This window comes from Bubalus bubalis, chromosome 4 (assembly GCF_019923935.1).
Source record: "Bubalus bubalis isolate 160015118507 breed Murrah chromosome 4, NDDB_SH_1, whole genome shotgun sequence".
NCBI lineage: Eukaryota > Metazoa > Chordata > Mammalia > Artiodactyla > Bovidae > Bubalus > Bubalus bubalis.
Genome location: NC_059160.1, coordinates 9942388 through 9959342, shown reverse-complemented (window position 1 = coordinate 9959342; position 16955 = coordinate 9942388). Strand labels below are relative to the sequence as shown.

Sequence of the window (16955 nt, the reverse complement as noted above, 5' to 3'; positions counted from 1 at the left end):
AGCCTGAGGGGAGACACTGGAGTCATCTTTCCAGCAAACACGACCTGAGGCCTCTGGACACTGTGCTGGGCATGGAAGAGCAGGTTCAAGGACTCATGGCTCCTCTACATGCCTGCTCTACGTGACTGGGGAACCTGGAGGCCTGCCCCCACCACATTGCACAAGGGAGTGCCCACTACCCAGGGAGCCCTGAAGAAGCACCAACCGCCTTGGCAAAGGCTAGGGAAAGGCTTCAAAGTGGCAGGGGCTTTGGGCAGAGCTCCAAGGAGCACACCCAAGCTCCAGCTGTGAGGTCACCAAGCCGAGTTCCTACTGGACTCCACCGCCTGCAAGCTCGACTTCATGTCTCAGAGCTTCAGTTGCTTCATCTGTAATATTTGAGGGTAACGACATCATTGTCAGGGGAGTTTCCACTTTACACAAGTCACATTAGTAAAGGGAGACAGAATGCAACCAAAAAATGACTATTTTGCAACTCCGAATACAAACAATGGACACAGATATGGATCATCAGTGGATGATAAAACCACTGGGTGAGGCTACTGGGGAATCTGATAAGGGATGGAACAGGCCACAGTCAAGGTCAACATCACTGAAGAGGGGCATGGGCTACGCAGAACACACACGACATCATCTAGGAAGGACCCTCACCCCAAAAGTGAACTGGAATCAAAGCAAGTCCCTAGAACTAACCACCACTATACAGGAGATACAGAGGGCAGCACAACAGATGAAATGATACCATGAGGAAGCAGCAGCAAAGCCAGACCATGGGACCATCTACAGGACAAAGGACCTGGTTTCTCCCAGGAATCAATGGCTTATAAACAAAGGTGGCTGAGGGGCAGTAATAGAACAAGAGGCCAAGGAGATATTACAACTAAATGCAACGTGTGGACTTTGTTGAGTTTCTGTTAACAAACCAGTGATTTAAAAAGATATCTTTATGGATACGTGTGTATGTATGACCGAGTCTCTTTGATGTCCACCTGAAACTATCACAACATTGTTAATTGGTTATACTCCAATATAAAATAAGAAGTTAAAGGAAATAAAAAATAAATTAAAAATAGAAGAAGACATCTTTGAAATAGATAGCATACGAGAATTCCTGCCGATTTTGTTAGGTGCGTGTGCTAAGTCGCTCCAGTCAGGTCCAACTCTTTGTGACCCTATGGACCATAGACCACCAGGCTCTTCTGTCCATGGGATTCTCCAGGCAGGAATACGGGTATGGATTGCCATTTCCTCCTCCAGGGGATCTTCCCAATGCAGGGATCGAACCTGCATCTTCTGTATTGGCAGGTGGGTTCTTCACTGCTGAGCCACTTTGGAAGCCCACTTTAGCTTTGCAAAAATAAAAGCGTTTATCAATGGAGGAAGAATAATCATTTCAATAAATAGTACTAGCTAGAACAACTGGATATCCAGAGACGAAAAAAAAAGAATCTTAACCTAAACTCTACACCATGATCATGGATTTAAATGCAAAATGTAGGGACTTAGCTGGTGTCTCAGTGGATAGGAATCCACCTGCCAATGCAGGGGGCATGGGTTCGATCCCTTGTCCAGGAAGATCCCATATGCCACAGAGCAACTAAGCCCACGCACCACAACTAGCCTTACTCTAGAGGCCAAGGGCAACTACTGAAGTGTGTACACCTGGAGTTCATGCTCCACAAGAAAAACCACAAGGAGAGGCCCAGGCACCTTGACAAACAGTAGCCCCCGCTCCCCTTGACTACAGAAAGCCCACATGAGAAGCAACAAAAATTCAGTGCCGTCAAAAATAAAATAATAAATCATTTTTAAAAATGCAAAATATAAGACTACAAACCTTTTAGAAGACACATGAGGAAATCTTTGAAACACAGGGCTAGGTGCAGCGTTCTTAGACTTAATGCCAAAAGCATGACCCTCTAAAAGGAAAAACTAACTGGACGTCACAAAAAAGTAAAAACTTTCATGCTGTGATTATGTGAACAGGATGAAAAGACAAGCCACAGAGCAGAATAAAATATCTTTGAGCCACATATCCAACAAATAACCAGCATCTGGAATATAAAATATAGCAAGAATGCTCAAAGCACAACAGTTAAAAAAAAAAACAACAAAAAAAACCCCAAACAATTCAGTCAGAAAATTCACAAAAGATACAAACAGATGCTTCACACGAGAAGGAGCATGGCCAACATGTAAATGGCTGTTCAACATTAGCAATTAGGAAAATGCAAACTAAAACCACAACGAAGTTATCACTACCCACATATAAATATGAAATAGTGACATCAAACATAGGTGAGGATGCAAAGAAACTGGCTCACAACACACATTCCTGGAGGCAGTATGAGAAGGTAGAACCGCTCTGGAAGAGAGTCTGGCAGTTTCTTATAAAACTAACACGCACTTACCATACAACTCAGTAATCACTCTTAGACATTTATCCTAGAGAAATGAAAATGTACATTCACACAAAAACCTATACACAAAATGTTCGCAGTAGCTGCCTTTGTAACTGTCATGGAAACATGGAAACAATCCAGATATCCTTCTACAGGTGAAAGGTTAAACTTTTGGTGCATCCAGACCGTGGCACGCCACTCAGCAACAAAGAGGAGCAAACTATTGACACAGGCAGGAGTCTAAACAGATCCCGAGGTACTGTTTGGTGAAAACAGCCAGTCTCAAAATGTCGCATACTGCCTGGTTCCGTTTATATAACATACTCAAGACCACAAATCTATAAAGACGGAGAACAGGTCAGTGGTTGGCCGAGGCAGCAAGTAAAGTGGGCGCACATATACACAGAGGGAAACTCAGGAGGTCCCTCCAGGCGGAGAGACACTTTGTATCTTGCAGTGGTGGTGGCTACATGAGACTACACGTGAAAACCCCAAAAAAGGACACACACAAGAAAACAGTCAAAACTGAGCAAGGCCTGTCCTCCGCTGTCTAGTTGGGCTGCCCTGGTGGCTCAGCAGTCAAGAATCCGCCTGCAGTGCAGGATGCAGGTTTGATCCCTGCGTTGGGAAGATGCCCTGGAGAAGGAAATGACAACCCACTCCAGTATTCTTGCCTGGGAAATCCCATGGACAGAGGAGCCTGGTGGGCTACAGTGCATGTAGAGTCAGACACGATTTAGTGCCTAAACAACAACTGTTGTCTAGTTAACAGTACCATAGGGACTTCCCTGGCGGTCCAGTGGCTGACTCCACGCTCCCAAGGCACCGGCCCCAGGTTCCAATCTCTGGTCAGGGCACTAGATCCCACATGAAGCAACTAGGAGTTTTCACAGCTCAACTAAAGATTTCACATGCTGCAACTAAGACCCAGCACGGCCAAATAAATAATTTTTTTTCAAAAAACAGTACTATACTAATGTCCACATCCTGGTTTTGATATTGGCCTACAGCAATTTTGAGATGTTAGCCTTGGCGGAGGAAGGGTACATGGGGTTTTATGTACTATTTTTGCAACTTCCTATGAGCCTATAATTATTTCAAAATTTAAAAGGTTTTAAAAGGTCCTTATCAAGTAGAGATGCATACTGAACTACTTCAGGATGAAAAAGAACATGACAGCTGGGATTTTGCTCTTTGGAAAGGGGGAAAGAGACAGATGCCAACAAGGCTGCCAGATGTCACTAACTGTTGCAGCTGAGTGACTGGCAGGTAGAAACATAGTCTACTAGGCGCTCTACTTCTCTGCGTTAGACACTTTTCATAATAAAGTTTCCGACCACAGAACAGGAGAACTTCCTACCAAATCTGTAATGAGATGGGCGCTGACTCAGGAAAGCGTCTCTATCAGAGATTTACCGGTTATCTTGTAGAAACACAATCAAAAAGATTTGTCAAACCTTATCACTGACCTCAACACATCTTTCTTTAACCAAAAAAAAAAAGTTCTACTTGCCCATTTTCCCCTGTGACCATTGGCTGTCAGAGATATGCTTCCCAAGGATGTTTCAAAAACATCTTTTGGTGCTATTTTAATGGCTAAGTCATGTCTGACTCTTGTGACCCCATGGACTGTAGCTTGCCTGGCTCCTCTGTCCTTGAGATTTCCCAGGCAAGAATACTGGAGTCAGTTGCCATTTCCTTCTCCTGGGGATCTTCTTGACCCAGGGATCAAACCCGCATCTCCTGCGTTAGCAGGCGGATTCTTTACCATTGAGTCACCAGGGAAGCCTAATAACATCTTTAATCATGTTTAACATGTCCCTCACAGGAAAGGCTTGTTCTCACAGTCAATGAGAAAGGAACTGCTCTTTAAAAGAAACCTCAGTTAGGGCAGAGGTTTCCAGAAAAGTATATATATAAAACACTTCTCCTGTTACAAGAGTATGTCACCCAAAACAATATGCTGAAACTTAAAAAAATGCTCATATCTGAGCTCCTAAAAGCCTATGTAACAGAATTTTCTAATCTGTTTAAAAATTTCCAAAGCATCTGAGTGGGTTTTGGACTCATGCGTTAAGAACTTTAAAATACCTTCCATTTAGTTTACAGGAACATCTGATTGGCCTCGGGGAGGATGGAAATGTACTAGCCAAATTTCAACAAATGCTCTGCATACGCGTGCGTGCACGGGATGGAAAAATGAGTAACCCGATTTAGAAAACAAGCCAGTGATGCGTTTTCTCTGTGTGCAGCTACGTGTCCCAGGCAGGGATCTTTTTCAGGGAGGGCAGCCATTAAAACAAAGTAACTAAACAAACTGGTCTCTCCCACAACATCAGGGCACAGTTTCCAAAAATAAGTACATGAAGCCAGAAGGTTTTTGAACTACTAACAATTTTTAAAAATCATTACATCTTTAACTCATCTTCTGATTTCCAGTTTTAGTGTAGGTTTTATGATACATGTATTGTAACAGTGTATCTTTAAGTTTTTGTGTAAACACTGGCTTCCCCAGTGGCTCAGCAGTAAAGAATCTGCCTGCCAACACAGAAGATGCAGGAGACCCGGGTTCAATTCCTGGGTTGGGAAGATTCCCTGCAAGAGGAGATGGCACTCAATTGAGTGACTAGGCTCGCAATGTGTGTGTGTGTGTGTTAGTCACTCAGTCGTGTCCGATTCTTTGCGACCCCATGGACTGTAGCCCACCAGGCTCCTCTGTCCATGGAATTCTCCAGGCAAGAATACTGGAGTGGGTTGCCATTTCTTTCTCCAAAGTTTGCAATGTAACAATAAGAAAATACAAGTATATAATAACTACAGCAGTATCCATATAATGGGGACACATGCCCCCAAAGTTCTTTTACTGATAGGGACATGAGAGTAAAGAAAGTCTGGAGTGATGCTATAAGCAGTGGGAAAAGCCAGTCACTGACATGGCTCCTAACTTTCTCTTCAGTCTCTCTGCTTCTGTCTTCCTGTTTGCCTCAGTTCCAGGCTGAACCAGAATGAAAGCACAGTCAAGGCCTGGTCCTGCCTCTCTCTTCCGGCAGCCCTCTAGCAGCAAGGCGGCTCCAAACGTGGGCCTTATTCGCCTGCCCCTGCTGCACTCGGTCGTAGGCTCTGAGTCAGGGAAGCCGGGCTGGAATCTCTGTGCCGCTACCCAGCAGTGCCTGGGAAGGTGACCGAACTGGTTTTCTGGGTGCACCATGCTGTAAGCAGGACCCTTGGGCCAAAGAGTTTACCAACTCAAGAGCTGTTCAGATTTAAGGAAGGATTGTGGTGCTGTATTGGTTGGATGGCATCACCAACTCAATGGACATGGGTTTGGGTGGACTCGGGAGTTGGTGACGGACGTGGACTCCTGGTGTGCTGCGGTTCATGGGGTCACAAAGAGTTGGACACGACTGAGTGACTGAACTGAACTGAACTGTGGTGCTGTATGGGGTTCCCTGGTGGCTCAGACAGTAAAGCATCTGCCTGCAATGTGGGAGACCCAGGTTAGATCCCTGGGTTGGGAAGATCCCCTGGAGAAGGAAATGGCAACCTACTTCAGTACCCTTGCCTGGAAAATTCCATGGACAGAGGAGCCTGGTAGGCTACAGTCCATGGGGTCACAAAGAGTCAGACTTCACTTTCTTTTTCTTTCTATGAACTTCCTAGGTGGCACTAATGGTAAAGAACCCATCTCCCAGTGCAGTAGACAGAAGAGACCTGGGTTCAATCCTTGGGTTGGGAATATCACCTGAGGAGGAAAGGGCAGTCCACTTCAGTATTCTTGCCTGGAGAATCCCACGGACAGAGGAACCTGGTGGGCTACAGTCTGTCGCTAAGTCGTTTCAGTTCAGTTGTGTCTGACCCTGTGCGACCCCACAGACAGCAGCCCATTGGAGAGTGGGTTGCCATTTCCTTCTCTAATGCATGAAAGTGAAAAGTGAAAGCGAAGCCGCTCCAGTCGTGTCCGACTCTTCGCGACCCTCTGGACTCCCGCCGGACACGACTGGAACGACTTTAGCACACGTGCATGGTGCTGTTACATGGTAACACTCCTAGAGGGGTCTGGGTGGCACCCTCAAATCAAACACATAGTATTTCCACAGAGAAAGGTGAGATATTTTTAAAGACCATAATTAGTCTCGCATCAATTCAGGTCAGATTTTTGCCACAAAATTAGCTTGCTGCAGACTTAGGAAGAACCTTTGGGATTTCAAGCGTTCTGGATTCCAGAAAGGAGGAGAAGGGACACGGCCCTGGACCATCCTCCAACACTTCAGGGAGGTGATGCTCCGGGAAGCAGGAATCAAGTGTGGTTTATTTTTTCACTTATCTTCAAAAATGCCCACATCCCTCCTCCTGATCTGAAATTCTCTGAGAATACATTAGGCTTTGATGGTGGGATGCAGAGGTCCAGAGCCCTTGGCAGCCAAGCCCCAGCCTCCCTCCCTGCCTCCTCCTTGAGTGCTGGCAACACAGGGTCCCTCTACATGTGGCCTGGCCCCTGTCCCAACACACCCTCCTCTCAGCCCTGGTCCTTGTGGCAAGTGACCACTTTCACTCACGAGCCATCCTCAGCATCACAGCCTCCGTAAGGGCCGGCTCACTCCCTCCCAGCTGTCTCCATGAGGTTTGTTCCGACAATGTTCCCGTCTCCCCACACCTGAGTCATCTATCTCTCGGCCTGGCATAGCACCAGATACACAGCAGGGATCTGGAAGAGAAGGATCAATCAGATGACTGATAAATGCCAGGCATTAAGCCACATAATGCAGGCCGCCGGCTTTCTGTCACTTGGTCCCTTCCTCGCCATTCAGAGTTCTGCTGAAGGACCTCGACGTTTGGCTGGAGGAAGGGATAGGCCAGGGCAAAGGATGGAGGCTGAGTCACACTGTCTCACACATGTCTTCCAATGTGGAGAGGCCACGTCACTGAGGGCAAAGGGATTTTTCCCAAGTGCTCCATCAGAACTTAGTCCACCTGGTGTAAGCAACAGGAAGGTGAGAACCTGCCAAGATAGGGATGTTTGAACCAACTGGCACAAGATAGCAAAATGTTCTGGCTGCTTCCAAAAGAAGGAAGCTCCCAATAAAACAGGGCTAAAGGTCTCCTGGTGCAGAGACACTGGTTGAGGAACCTCTGGAAGGTGGTTTACTCTTTCTTGTCTTCTTCCCAGTCAGCCTGCAAGCTTGTGCAGGTCAGAGGCCATGTCTCATGTGCAGCTCTGATCTCTAGCACCTACCTCAGAGCCTGGATGTGGTCAGCACTCAACAGGCTTTGGCTGGATAAAGGCGGGGGAAACCAAATGAATGTTCGGGCTCTGCAACTCCTTCCAACTCTAACATTCTATGACACCACCCACCAGCCCTGTACCAACCCCCAGGAACAACACCTTCTCCTGTGCCACCTGCCCCCGGATCTTTACCACCTCCCCCTCCTCCTGCCTTTTTAGCTGTCAACTTTTATGGACCATTACGGCTTGTACATGGCATGTCCTCCCTGGCCTTTCCCATTATCTACCACAATTGGCATTAAATCTGTTCCCTTAACATCCTGTGAGTCGGGCTCCATGAGGGCAGGGACTAAGTACCATGATGAAATGTGCTTGCTGAATGATTGCTGTGGGGACATGGTGACAAGGACACTCAGCCCGGGTGCACCCAGAGCAGGACACCTTGTCAGGTGAGGGGCATTGCGTCCTGACTGACAGATGGCCTGTGGCACTCTACAGTGGACAAAGCACTCCTGACAGCCGTGTGGAGTGGGTTTGATTGGAGTCGCAGCATCTTGGTAGGGTAACAGGGTCTTCTGGAAGGGCCTCGGGGAGCAGCAAGCCGCAAGATTGGGCAGAGCTCACCTGGCAGGTGCAGAAAGCCCGGGACTGGGGGGACAAGGTCAGGCAAACCCAGCACACAAGCGAGGAGTGCTGGTTTATGAATGTCCTCCATGCCTCCTATCAGCCCCCAGAAGGGCACCTGAGGTCACAGGATCAGCGTACAGGGAGATGGGAGGGTCTCAAGTCAAATTCAACCAGGCCCTGGCAGGTTTGATGAACCACGCCACAGCTTAGCAAACAACCCGGAGTGACGCAGACGCTCACGGCTGCTAATAGAGCCCCGCCCCGTCCTTCTCTGGGAAAGACATCTTCTGGCTGATTCCTGTTCTGAAGACACCCACCTTTTCCAGAAAAGCTACAGAGCTATGTATAGTCCCCAGACTCAGCCACCTGCCTTGGAACTTAGGTATTTTACTGTCTCACCCAGACTTTACTCTATCATCTCACTCCATGCTTGGGCGCTATCTCGCTGTTTCGTGTCCCCTGCAGATTTCCTGTGTGGACGGCTGAACAATGGCATCCCAAAGATATTCACCTGAACTTGTGAACACTTTACCTTAAATGGCCAAAGGAACCTTGCAGGTGTGATTAAGGCTCTTGAGATGAAGAGATTATCCCAGATTATCTGAGTAGGCCAGACAGAATCACAAGGGTCATTACAAGAGGGGAAAATAAAGGCTTTGAAGCTGGAGGAAGGGCCCTGAGCCAAAGAATGCAAGTGGCCTCTAGAAGCTGGAAAAGGCAAGGAAATAGATTCTCCCTCCTCGAGCCTTCAGAAGGAACGGGGCCCTGCCAACGCCTTGACTTCAGAGCCATGAAATACATTTCAGACTTCTGACTGCAAAACCCAAAGATAACAAATTCATCTTTTAAGTCACTAAGTTGCTGGCAGTTTGTGGCAGCTGCAGTGGAAACTTAATACGCCTAGTTTACAGATGAGGAAAACAGGGGTCTGGAGGGCGAAGGCCATCTGCCCACAGAATCCTGGTAAAAGGCTCCTCACGCTGCCCGCGCCGTCCTGTCAGGCCCTGGATTTCCAAGGGCTGTTAAAGAGCCGTGAGCTCTGGAGTCAGACAGCAGGACTTGACTTCCAGCCCCATCACCTACTCACTCTGTGTCTGTGGGCAAGTTACACAACCTCTCCTTGCTGCAGCTTCCTCAGTGCTAAGATGGGGCTGCAGCCACACTTAGGCTCGAGAGAACTGTAAGGAATCAACAAGTTACTACACAGCACCGAGGACAGGGTCAGGAGGGCATGGCGTTATCTGTGACAATTTGCTCCCGTTTCACAGGCATTCCCTCCTTTGGCCAGGGTGGGAAGGCACCCACCCAACAGTCTCTGAGACCCGGGCCAGTCCTGTCTCCAGTGGTCGGCTCTGTTTTAAACCTTCCAAGGTCACATTTTCATTCATATAGGTTCTGATCCAAACCCTTTTGAGCTGCAGCCACAAAGTGCTTGCTCGGACGGTTGCTACACACCCATGAGCCAAGCTGGGCTGGCAACGCGCTCACCCGCACATCTCTGGAATATTAACACAGCCCGGGAGGGATTTCAGTTCTTTAAGATCCATGGAGAAACTTTCACCTTCGCAGAGCTCACTAGGCAGCACTTGATTTGAGCACAGTTAATCTGAACTGGCCGCTGCTCCCACTTCAGCCACCGGGGGGATGACGGGCCCTCCGGTCTCCAGGGGCTATCTGCTCTGGGAACTTCTGGGTGGCTGCCTTTTGGGGGAGGCTGAGCCACATCAGAGCAGGTCAACAGCCCTCAGCCTGGCCTTTCTCCAGAGGGGATTAGAGGGAAAGAGCAGCCAGGGGCTGGGCGGTTCTGCCTGGTTAGCCTCTGGAAAGAGTATCACATGCCCTCCAGAGGGGGCAGGGTCCTGTCTCTCGGTCCCACTCCGCTGGGATCAACACAGACAAGCCAAGGCCACTCCAGTGGCTCCGCATCTGTTCCTCTTCTCCTGGGGCCAAGTTCCCACGAATCTCTCAACAGGAAAGAAAAACCATCCAATCGTGTATCTATCCTTCACTTGGTGGTAGGGACAGGGGATAGGTGCAGAAATGAAAGAGAACAAAGTAATCCAAAATCCTTCAGCAAGAGCTTACTTAATTCAGCCTTGTAATTAAGTTTTGTTTTGTTTTGTTTTTTTCCAATACATACCAGGCCAAATTTTGACCCTTACAGTTTTCTCCCAAACTGAGAACAGATGGGCCAGTGCTCAGCCTCTCTAACTAGACTCTGTGTCCCTCTAACGAAACCACCTTTTCAGCCAGCTAAACCCAATCCAGCCCTAAGCAAATGGGTTCCCTTTGGATGAGAAACCCTGAACCTCAATAGTCCCACTGGCCCAGAAGAACAGACTGTGGAAGCTGAGACCCCTGAACCTGCCCTGACCCCTGGGACTCCTCTGGCAAGAAGTCCAGTTTCAGCCCTGGGTACCCAGTGAGAAATCCCAGCCTGAAGGTCATTCATGAAAACATGTACGAACTGAGTGGGCTGAGCCAGCATTCCACCCTGGGTGCACACCCCACAGGAATCCACATGTGTCCCACAGATAAGAACAAGACATTTCATAGCAGCCCTGTTTAAAACACCCAAAACCTGGACACAAACCAAATGCCCAACCTCAGAGTGAATAAACAGTGGTCCATGAACAGTGAGTGAGGGGCTCCAGCCCTCGGGCGTGGAAAATCCACACATAACTTACAGTCAGCCCTTTGCATCCACATCTGTAGATTCAACCAACCATGGATCAGGCAGCACTGTGAGCACATTTATTGAAAAAAAGTCCATGGGTAAGTGGACCCACATAGTTCAAAGCCATGTTCAAGGACCAACTGTATATTGAAACAGCGTGGACTTTCATGCCACAGTGAGCAAGGACTGCTCAACACAACCTGGGTGACTCTTCTAAAGACATGACTCCATTTTCAAGAAGGCCAGATCCAGTCAATAGTGGTGAGGTATGAGCAGTGGTTCCCTCAGAGGTTTTGACCCGGAGGAGGCCCCAGGGAGCCCCAGGGAGAGGTTGGGAATGTTCTGCAGCTTGAGCTGGACAGTGGTTTACACGGGTATTTACAGATGTAAAAATCATCGCACTGTACACTTACCCGTGTACTTTACTATAGCAGGTTAATGAACATACACCTTCAAGCACCTTCTGTGTGCTAAGTCCAAAGGGTATCTCAAGCAAGGCTCTAGCCCTTAAGAGCTCACAGTCCAGTAGGGAAGAAGATATTAATACACTCAAATAACAATGCAAGGTTGCCCGTGACCAGTGGGGCAGGTGATGCGAGTTGGCCAAGGGATTGCTGGCATCACTGCTGAGTCAGGGAAAGGGGTAGAAAAAACTGATCCAATGCAGGAGTTTTGGAGGCAGCCAGACCTGTGTCTGATCCTGCTTCTCACCGTGTGACCTGGACCCGACGTTTGCTCTGCTTCTTCAGCCTACGGGGGAACCACAGTGGAAAGCACAGCATTTCCTGGGTCCTTGCGAGGATCAGGGAAAGAATGCACACAGAGCACTGGGCCGTGAGATATGTTATTCCTGCCGCGAGGCTGCGCCCACCCTGTGCCAGGCACCACGGTTCACAGATGAGAAACGGGCCCTGCCCCGCCTCGGCTCCTGATCCCACCATGAAGAGGGCAGCCACCACTCACCCCCTCTATCAAAAGTGCAAACATCTAACAAAACAGGGGCTGTGAAGTGGACTTGGCCCTAAAGGAATCTGCAGCCCAGTGGGGAATCAGACACCTAGGACACAATGTAAAAGGCTTAAGTGCCAGTGGAGAGAAGAGATAAAGAAACGGAGGAGGTCAGAGGGCAGAGGGAGGTGGAAACTGAGCTGGGCCTTCAGAGGTAGATAGGATTTGGGCACATGGAGACCGCCTGGGAGGGAGAGGCAGGCAGGCAGAGGGAATGGCGTGACCAACAGCACGGAGGTGGGCAGGCGAGGAGGCACCTGGAGGAAAGGGCGCCCAGTCAAGTGTGGCTCAGCCAGGGGCCCAGTAAGCAGGGCCTGGGGCAGGGACTTCATTCATGTGTCAGAGGGGGAACCCCTGAAGATTTCAGGGGTCAGAAAACAAACATATCAGAGCAGGGATTTAAATACCAAGCTAGACAACAGCGGTGCTTCAGAGGGACCAGAGGGAGGGGGCTCCATTTCTCCAGGGCTGGGGCTAGGGGCCAGACCTCCCAAGAAACACCCAAACTTCCACGTCTGGTCCCCTTCGTGAGACCCAAGCTTGCATTCTTGATTAACCTGATGGTCAGGGGCTCCCTTGGACAGCAAGGAGAACAAACCAGTCAATCCTAAGGAAATCAACCCTGAATATTCACTGGGAAGGTGATACTGAAGCTGAAGTTCCAATACTTTAGCTACCTGTTGTGAAGAGCTGACTCATTGGAAAAGACCCCAATGCTGGGAAAAATTGAGGGCAGGAGGAAAAGCGGGGGACAGAAGATGAGATGGTTGGATGGCATCACTGACTCAATGGACATGACTCTGAACAAACTCTGGGAGATAGTGAAGGACAGGGAAGCCTGGTGTGCTGCAGTCCGTGGGGTCGCAAAGAGTTGGCCACGACTATAGCAACTACAACAAGGGCCTGAGTGAGGACGCTGCTCCTTGACAGGGCAGCCTTGGCCTTCCTGCATTGGCAAGAGGTGAGGATACATTTCCTGTGCTTCTTGTTTATTTAATTGTATTCATTTTAAGTTTTTGAAAAAGTCACATAGTCACATGAATCGGCACTCAAAAGGTATGAGGGGTCTCCAGTGAACAGCTCCTGGGCACCACCTCGACCCCAGAGGCACCCCAGTCACCGACTTTGTGTGAACCCCTAGAGACCCTGAGCACACACAGAAGCAAATGCACTTTCCACTTCCCTTCACTTTCACACAGATGGAGGCACAGCAGACACACACGTCCTGCACCTGCCTCGTTCACAGAAATCCATTTGGTGATTGCTCTGTATCTGTGGATGGCAAGCAGTCTCCATCTAACTTTTCACGGCTGCACAGTGGTCCATGGTGTGGATGGACCATAATTTGTTCCTGGCCCTCTGCGGATGGACTTTCAGGTTGCTTCCAACCTTGTGCTATTAAAAAAGAGGCAGCTGTGACTAACTGCAGTCACTTTGTACATGTGGAATTTCATCTGTAGGGTAAATTCCTAGAAGTGCAACTGCGGGGTGAGAGCCTCAAGCATCTGTAATTTTAAAAACATTGCTGGAGACGCAGGATACATTTTAATTGCTCATCCAAGAAAGAAGCCGAATTATTGAGGAAAATACTGACAACAGGTAGTCCCACGGACATCCAGATGAAGAGAAAGTAAAGCCCCGTTTTCAGCAGAGAGCACTGGTTCAGGAGATGGCTCTAGACCTGGAGCGGCCCTGGTTTGCTAGTGCCCTGGTCCACAAACTCGCATTTCCTCACCTGTGAGTGAAGGGCCAGACCTGCTCAACCCCTCGGCCCTTCCTGGCACAGACAGGCTCTGGTTCCAGGGCCAGTGGGAGTGCGGACGAAGACGCAGTCACCACGACACCTGGCTTTAATTGGTCTCTCTGGGCAAAGGTGCCAGGGGAGGGGCGGGCAGACCACGAAGAAGGCCTGGTGGGGAGGGGTGGGAGTGCAGAGCCCGGGAAGGCGGGGTGCTTTCAGTCTGGCCATCCTGATCCAGTGACACGCACCTGCATGAGCTGGAGGGACACCTCAGCCCTGCATGACACATTCAGGCTCCATTCCATTCACTGCTGCATCCATCAGACCTGTTACGTAACAGCCACGGCCACCCAACCCTCGCTCATCAAGTGGCGGCCGGCAGAGGACGGAGGCGGGCCTCTGGATGCCTCACGTCCTCCCTGTGAGATAGGACAGCTGGGTACACGCAGCGGGCAGGGTGGGGCTCCCTCCCACTCCCACAAATCCTGCTCAACGACCCAGAACTGCAAATGGAAGAAGTGGTCTTCTGCCCCAGTCGAGTGGGAGATACCTCTTGGCAAACCAAAGGCAGCATTCGAGGGGCAGAAGGCTCGCCAGCCTTCCCCGTTCCCAGCCTGTGCTCTTGCTCCAGCAGACTGGATGGCCAGGGCCTCCTGCAAATCAAATCATACTCAGATGCACGGAGGTTATGGCTGTTAACACTTTTGTAACCACTGCCCTGTGAATCAACCTTTCTTTGTGAAGCAAATACGTACCACCTTGTCAAGTCCAGACTTTCATACATACTATTTGTTTAAAACCCACCAACCAACTCACAGGGAGACACACTTCTCTTCCTGGAAGTGATGCCCTGACACCTGCTGTTCCAGACGAGCTCACTCCCTCCGCTCCTCCACTCACCGGCCTGGGCCTGTGCTCCGGGTGGCCCCCCTACCTGCAAAGCCTTCTTCGGCTCCTCCACCTGCCCACTGCCACTGTCCATCAGAGCCCCGGCTCAGCTGCCCTCTTTCTGGGGAGTCTCAGCTCCTCAGCTCACCGGCAGGCAGAGCATAGGGCTGCCTCCTGGGGCCCCCACAGCTTCAACCAGATTCTCTATTAACACGCTTTCCAAGTCTGAGAGGCAATTCCACCTGCCAGGCTTCCCAGTGGGACTGCAGGCTCTCTGGGGGCCATGGCTGTGCTGGAGGCCACTCAGAGCAGCGAGGGCACAGGATTTGAAACTGAAAACCTGGGTGCTTCCTTTCACAGTTTCTTAGGCAAATTCACCCTTCTGAGCCTCAGTCTATCCGTCTACAAAATGGGCGCAAAATTTCCAAGATGCCAGGGCCTTTGGGAGGATTAAATGAAATGTTATTTGTGAAAAGTCATTCACAAACTGCAAAGCCTTACACCAATCCCAGTGAGGATTAGGAATATTAGTACTAATTAATATAAGAACATTGATTAATATTTATTTCTTCACACACATCCCTTAACACCTATCATTGTGCCTGCAGGCACCCGAAACGACTACTTGTGGAATCTCAGGTTCTCTGTTCATTCTAGATGGAAATAAAATACACAGCTGCTAGAGACATAGAGACCAAGAGCTCTGCCAGCAGCTACAGCAGCCGCCGCCGTGGGGTTAGTTATTTTCGCCTGGAGCTTTCCTGTAAGTGATGACCCAGAGGGCTTTGGTGAACAGCCCTGCCCAGCAGGATGGAGGTACCCAGCCACCTGCCAGAAGAACAGGGCCTCCCTGGGTGCAGGCTGCCCACAGGGGCTACAGTAGGAGAAAAATAAAGGTACCAACCTCCACACACATTTCACTCCCGATGCGGAGGCTGTCAGATCTGAAAATCCCTTTCAGGGTGACAGACATGGTAACTTCTAGAGGTCTCTCGCCACCCCCTGCCTTGAGGTGAGGGTGGGGGACAGCCATCCTGGGACCACCCTTGGCCAGAAGTTACAGGGCCCACAGTTCATGGCTCCCCAACCAGGAGACTGAAGTCTTCCGGAAGATCGCCAAACACACTTCAGGTTGGAAAAGAAAACGCACACACACACACCCCTTCTCCAGCCATCTTCATGTGACGATGAAGACGGCTTCTCCCTCCAAAACAGAAACCAGGCCCCTCCTCTGGGGGGTGGGAGGAAGTTCACGGTTTTCTAACCTAGGACCTCTTCTGGGCCCTGTGGCAGCCAGCAGGTGACGAGCAGCCCCACTGGAGGGCAAGTGACTGCACCGAGGTCAGCACCAGGCTCTCTGACTCTGGGCAGTGTTCCGCCTGCTCCTCACACCGTAGGGCCATCCAGCAAACAGGGTGGGGACCCCGTCTTTCCCACAGAAAGCATGACACAAAGCACTAGGAGGCACTGCTTCAGCCCCTTTCCGATCCTTTCACATCGACGGCTACCTTTTTCATGGCATGGGTAAAGGCCTGTGCCCCACCGTGATATGAACAATGAGATAACGCAGGATTATGCCTAGGAGGATTATGCCACTTTTCCACAGTGACTATTTCTTGGTTATTGGAAATCCGGGGTGATGTTTATTCTTACCCTCCACTCTCTTCTGTGCTCCAAATTTACTATAACCAACAAGTACTATTTTCAAAAGCAGAGATGCCTATTGTTTTCCATAGGCTGAAACATCACAAGCTTTCCGTGAAACGCTCATTTCGTCGTGTGTGACTTTATAAAAACACAGTAAAGCTGGAAGTGACGCAGGTTAGGCACAAAGGCTTTCTGGGTGGGATCTTCCCTCTCTGGTTTCCGCCCCAGAAGAGAAGGAAAAGGAGGTGACTGTGGGACTTCCTGCCTCCCAGCCCAGGCCCGAGACCTCCAGGCCATCAGACAGAGCCTGCCCTTGGGCAGACCCAAGGCTGTCTAATGTACCTGTCGATTTTTGATATAAGCTCAGTCCTAATAAACAATGTTGTTCTGACCTGTCACTTCTCAAGAACAATTCTAGCTTTATTCTGAGTGGCAATGATATTAAGCCATCCAAGTGTTGGCTTGTTTGGTCAAAAACTATTTCAGCACCTACTCTGTGCAAGGAATCATGCCAGACACTGAGCCACCATTAACTCCAAACTGGAAAAATGACCAACGAGACAGAGGCAGGCCCGTGTCACCCTTGTAAGTTCTGCCCTGGCATAGGGTTTCAGATGCACCAAAACAGCAGCAAACAGGAATGCGAACAAGTGCTGCCTAATTCCAGTGCCGCCCCTCCCAGGACTTGGGCAAAGTGGGGGCCAAGCCTGAGTCCCTGATGACAACCCAGCAGCTTAACTG

At 49.7% G+C, this 16955-nt stretch overlaps 1 protein-coding gene across 3 annotated transcripts in view; it reads right to left on the bottom strand.

Annotated features, from left to right (window-relative positions):
• Nucleotides 1–16955, bottom strand: part of TMEM184B (transmembrane protein 184B) — a 50263-nt gene that overhangs the window by 28474 nt on the left and 4834 nt on the right. Inside the window, exon 1 of one of the 3 annotated variants that reach the window (XM_006071348.4) lies at nucleotides 1104–1218. The exons of the other annotated variants lie outside the window; for them this stretch is intronic. The gene's annotated coding sequence lies outside the window, so the exon portion shown is untranslated. Of the gene's footprint in view, nucleotides 1–1103; nucleotides 1219–16955 lie in introns of those variants that run through there. 3 annotated transcript variants of the gene reach the window in all.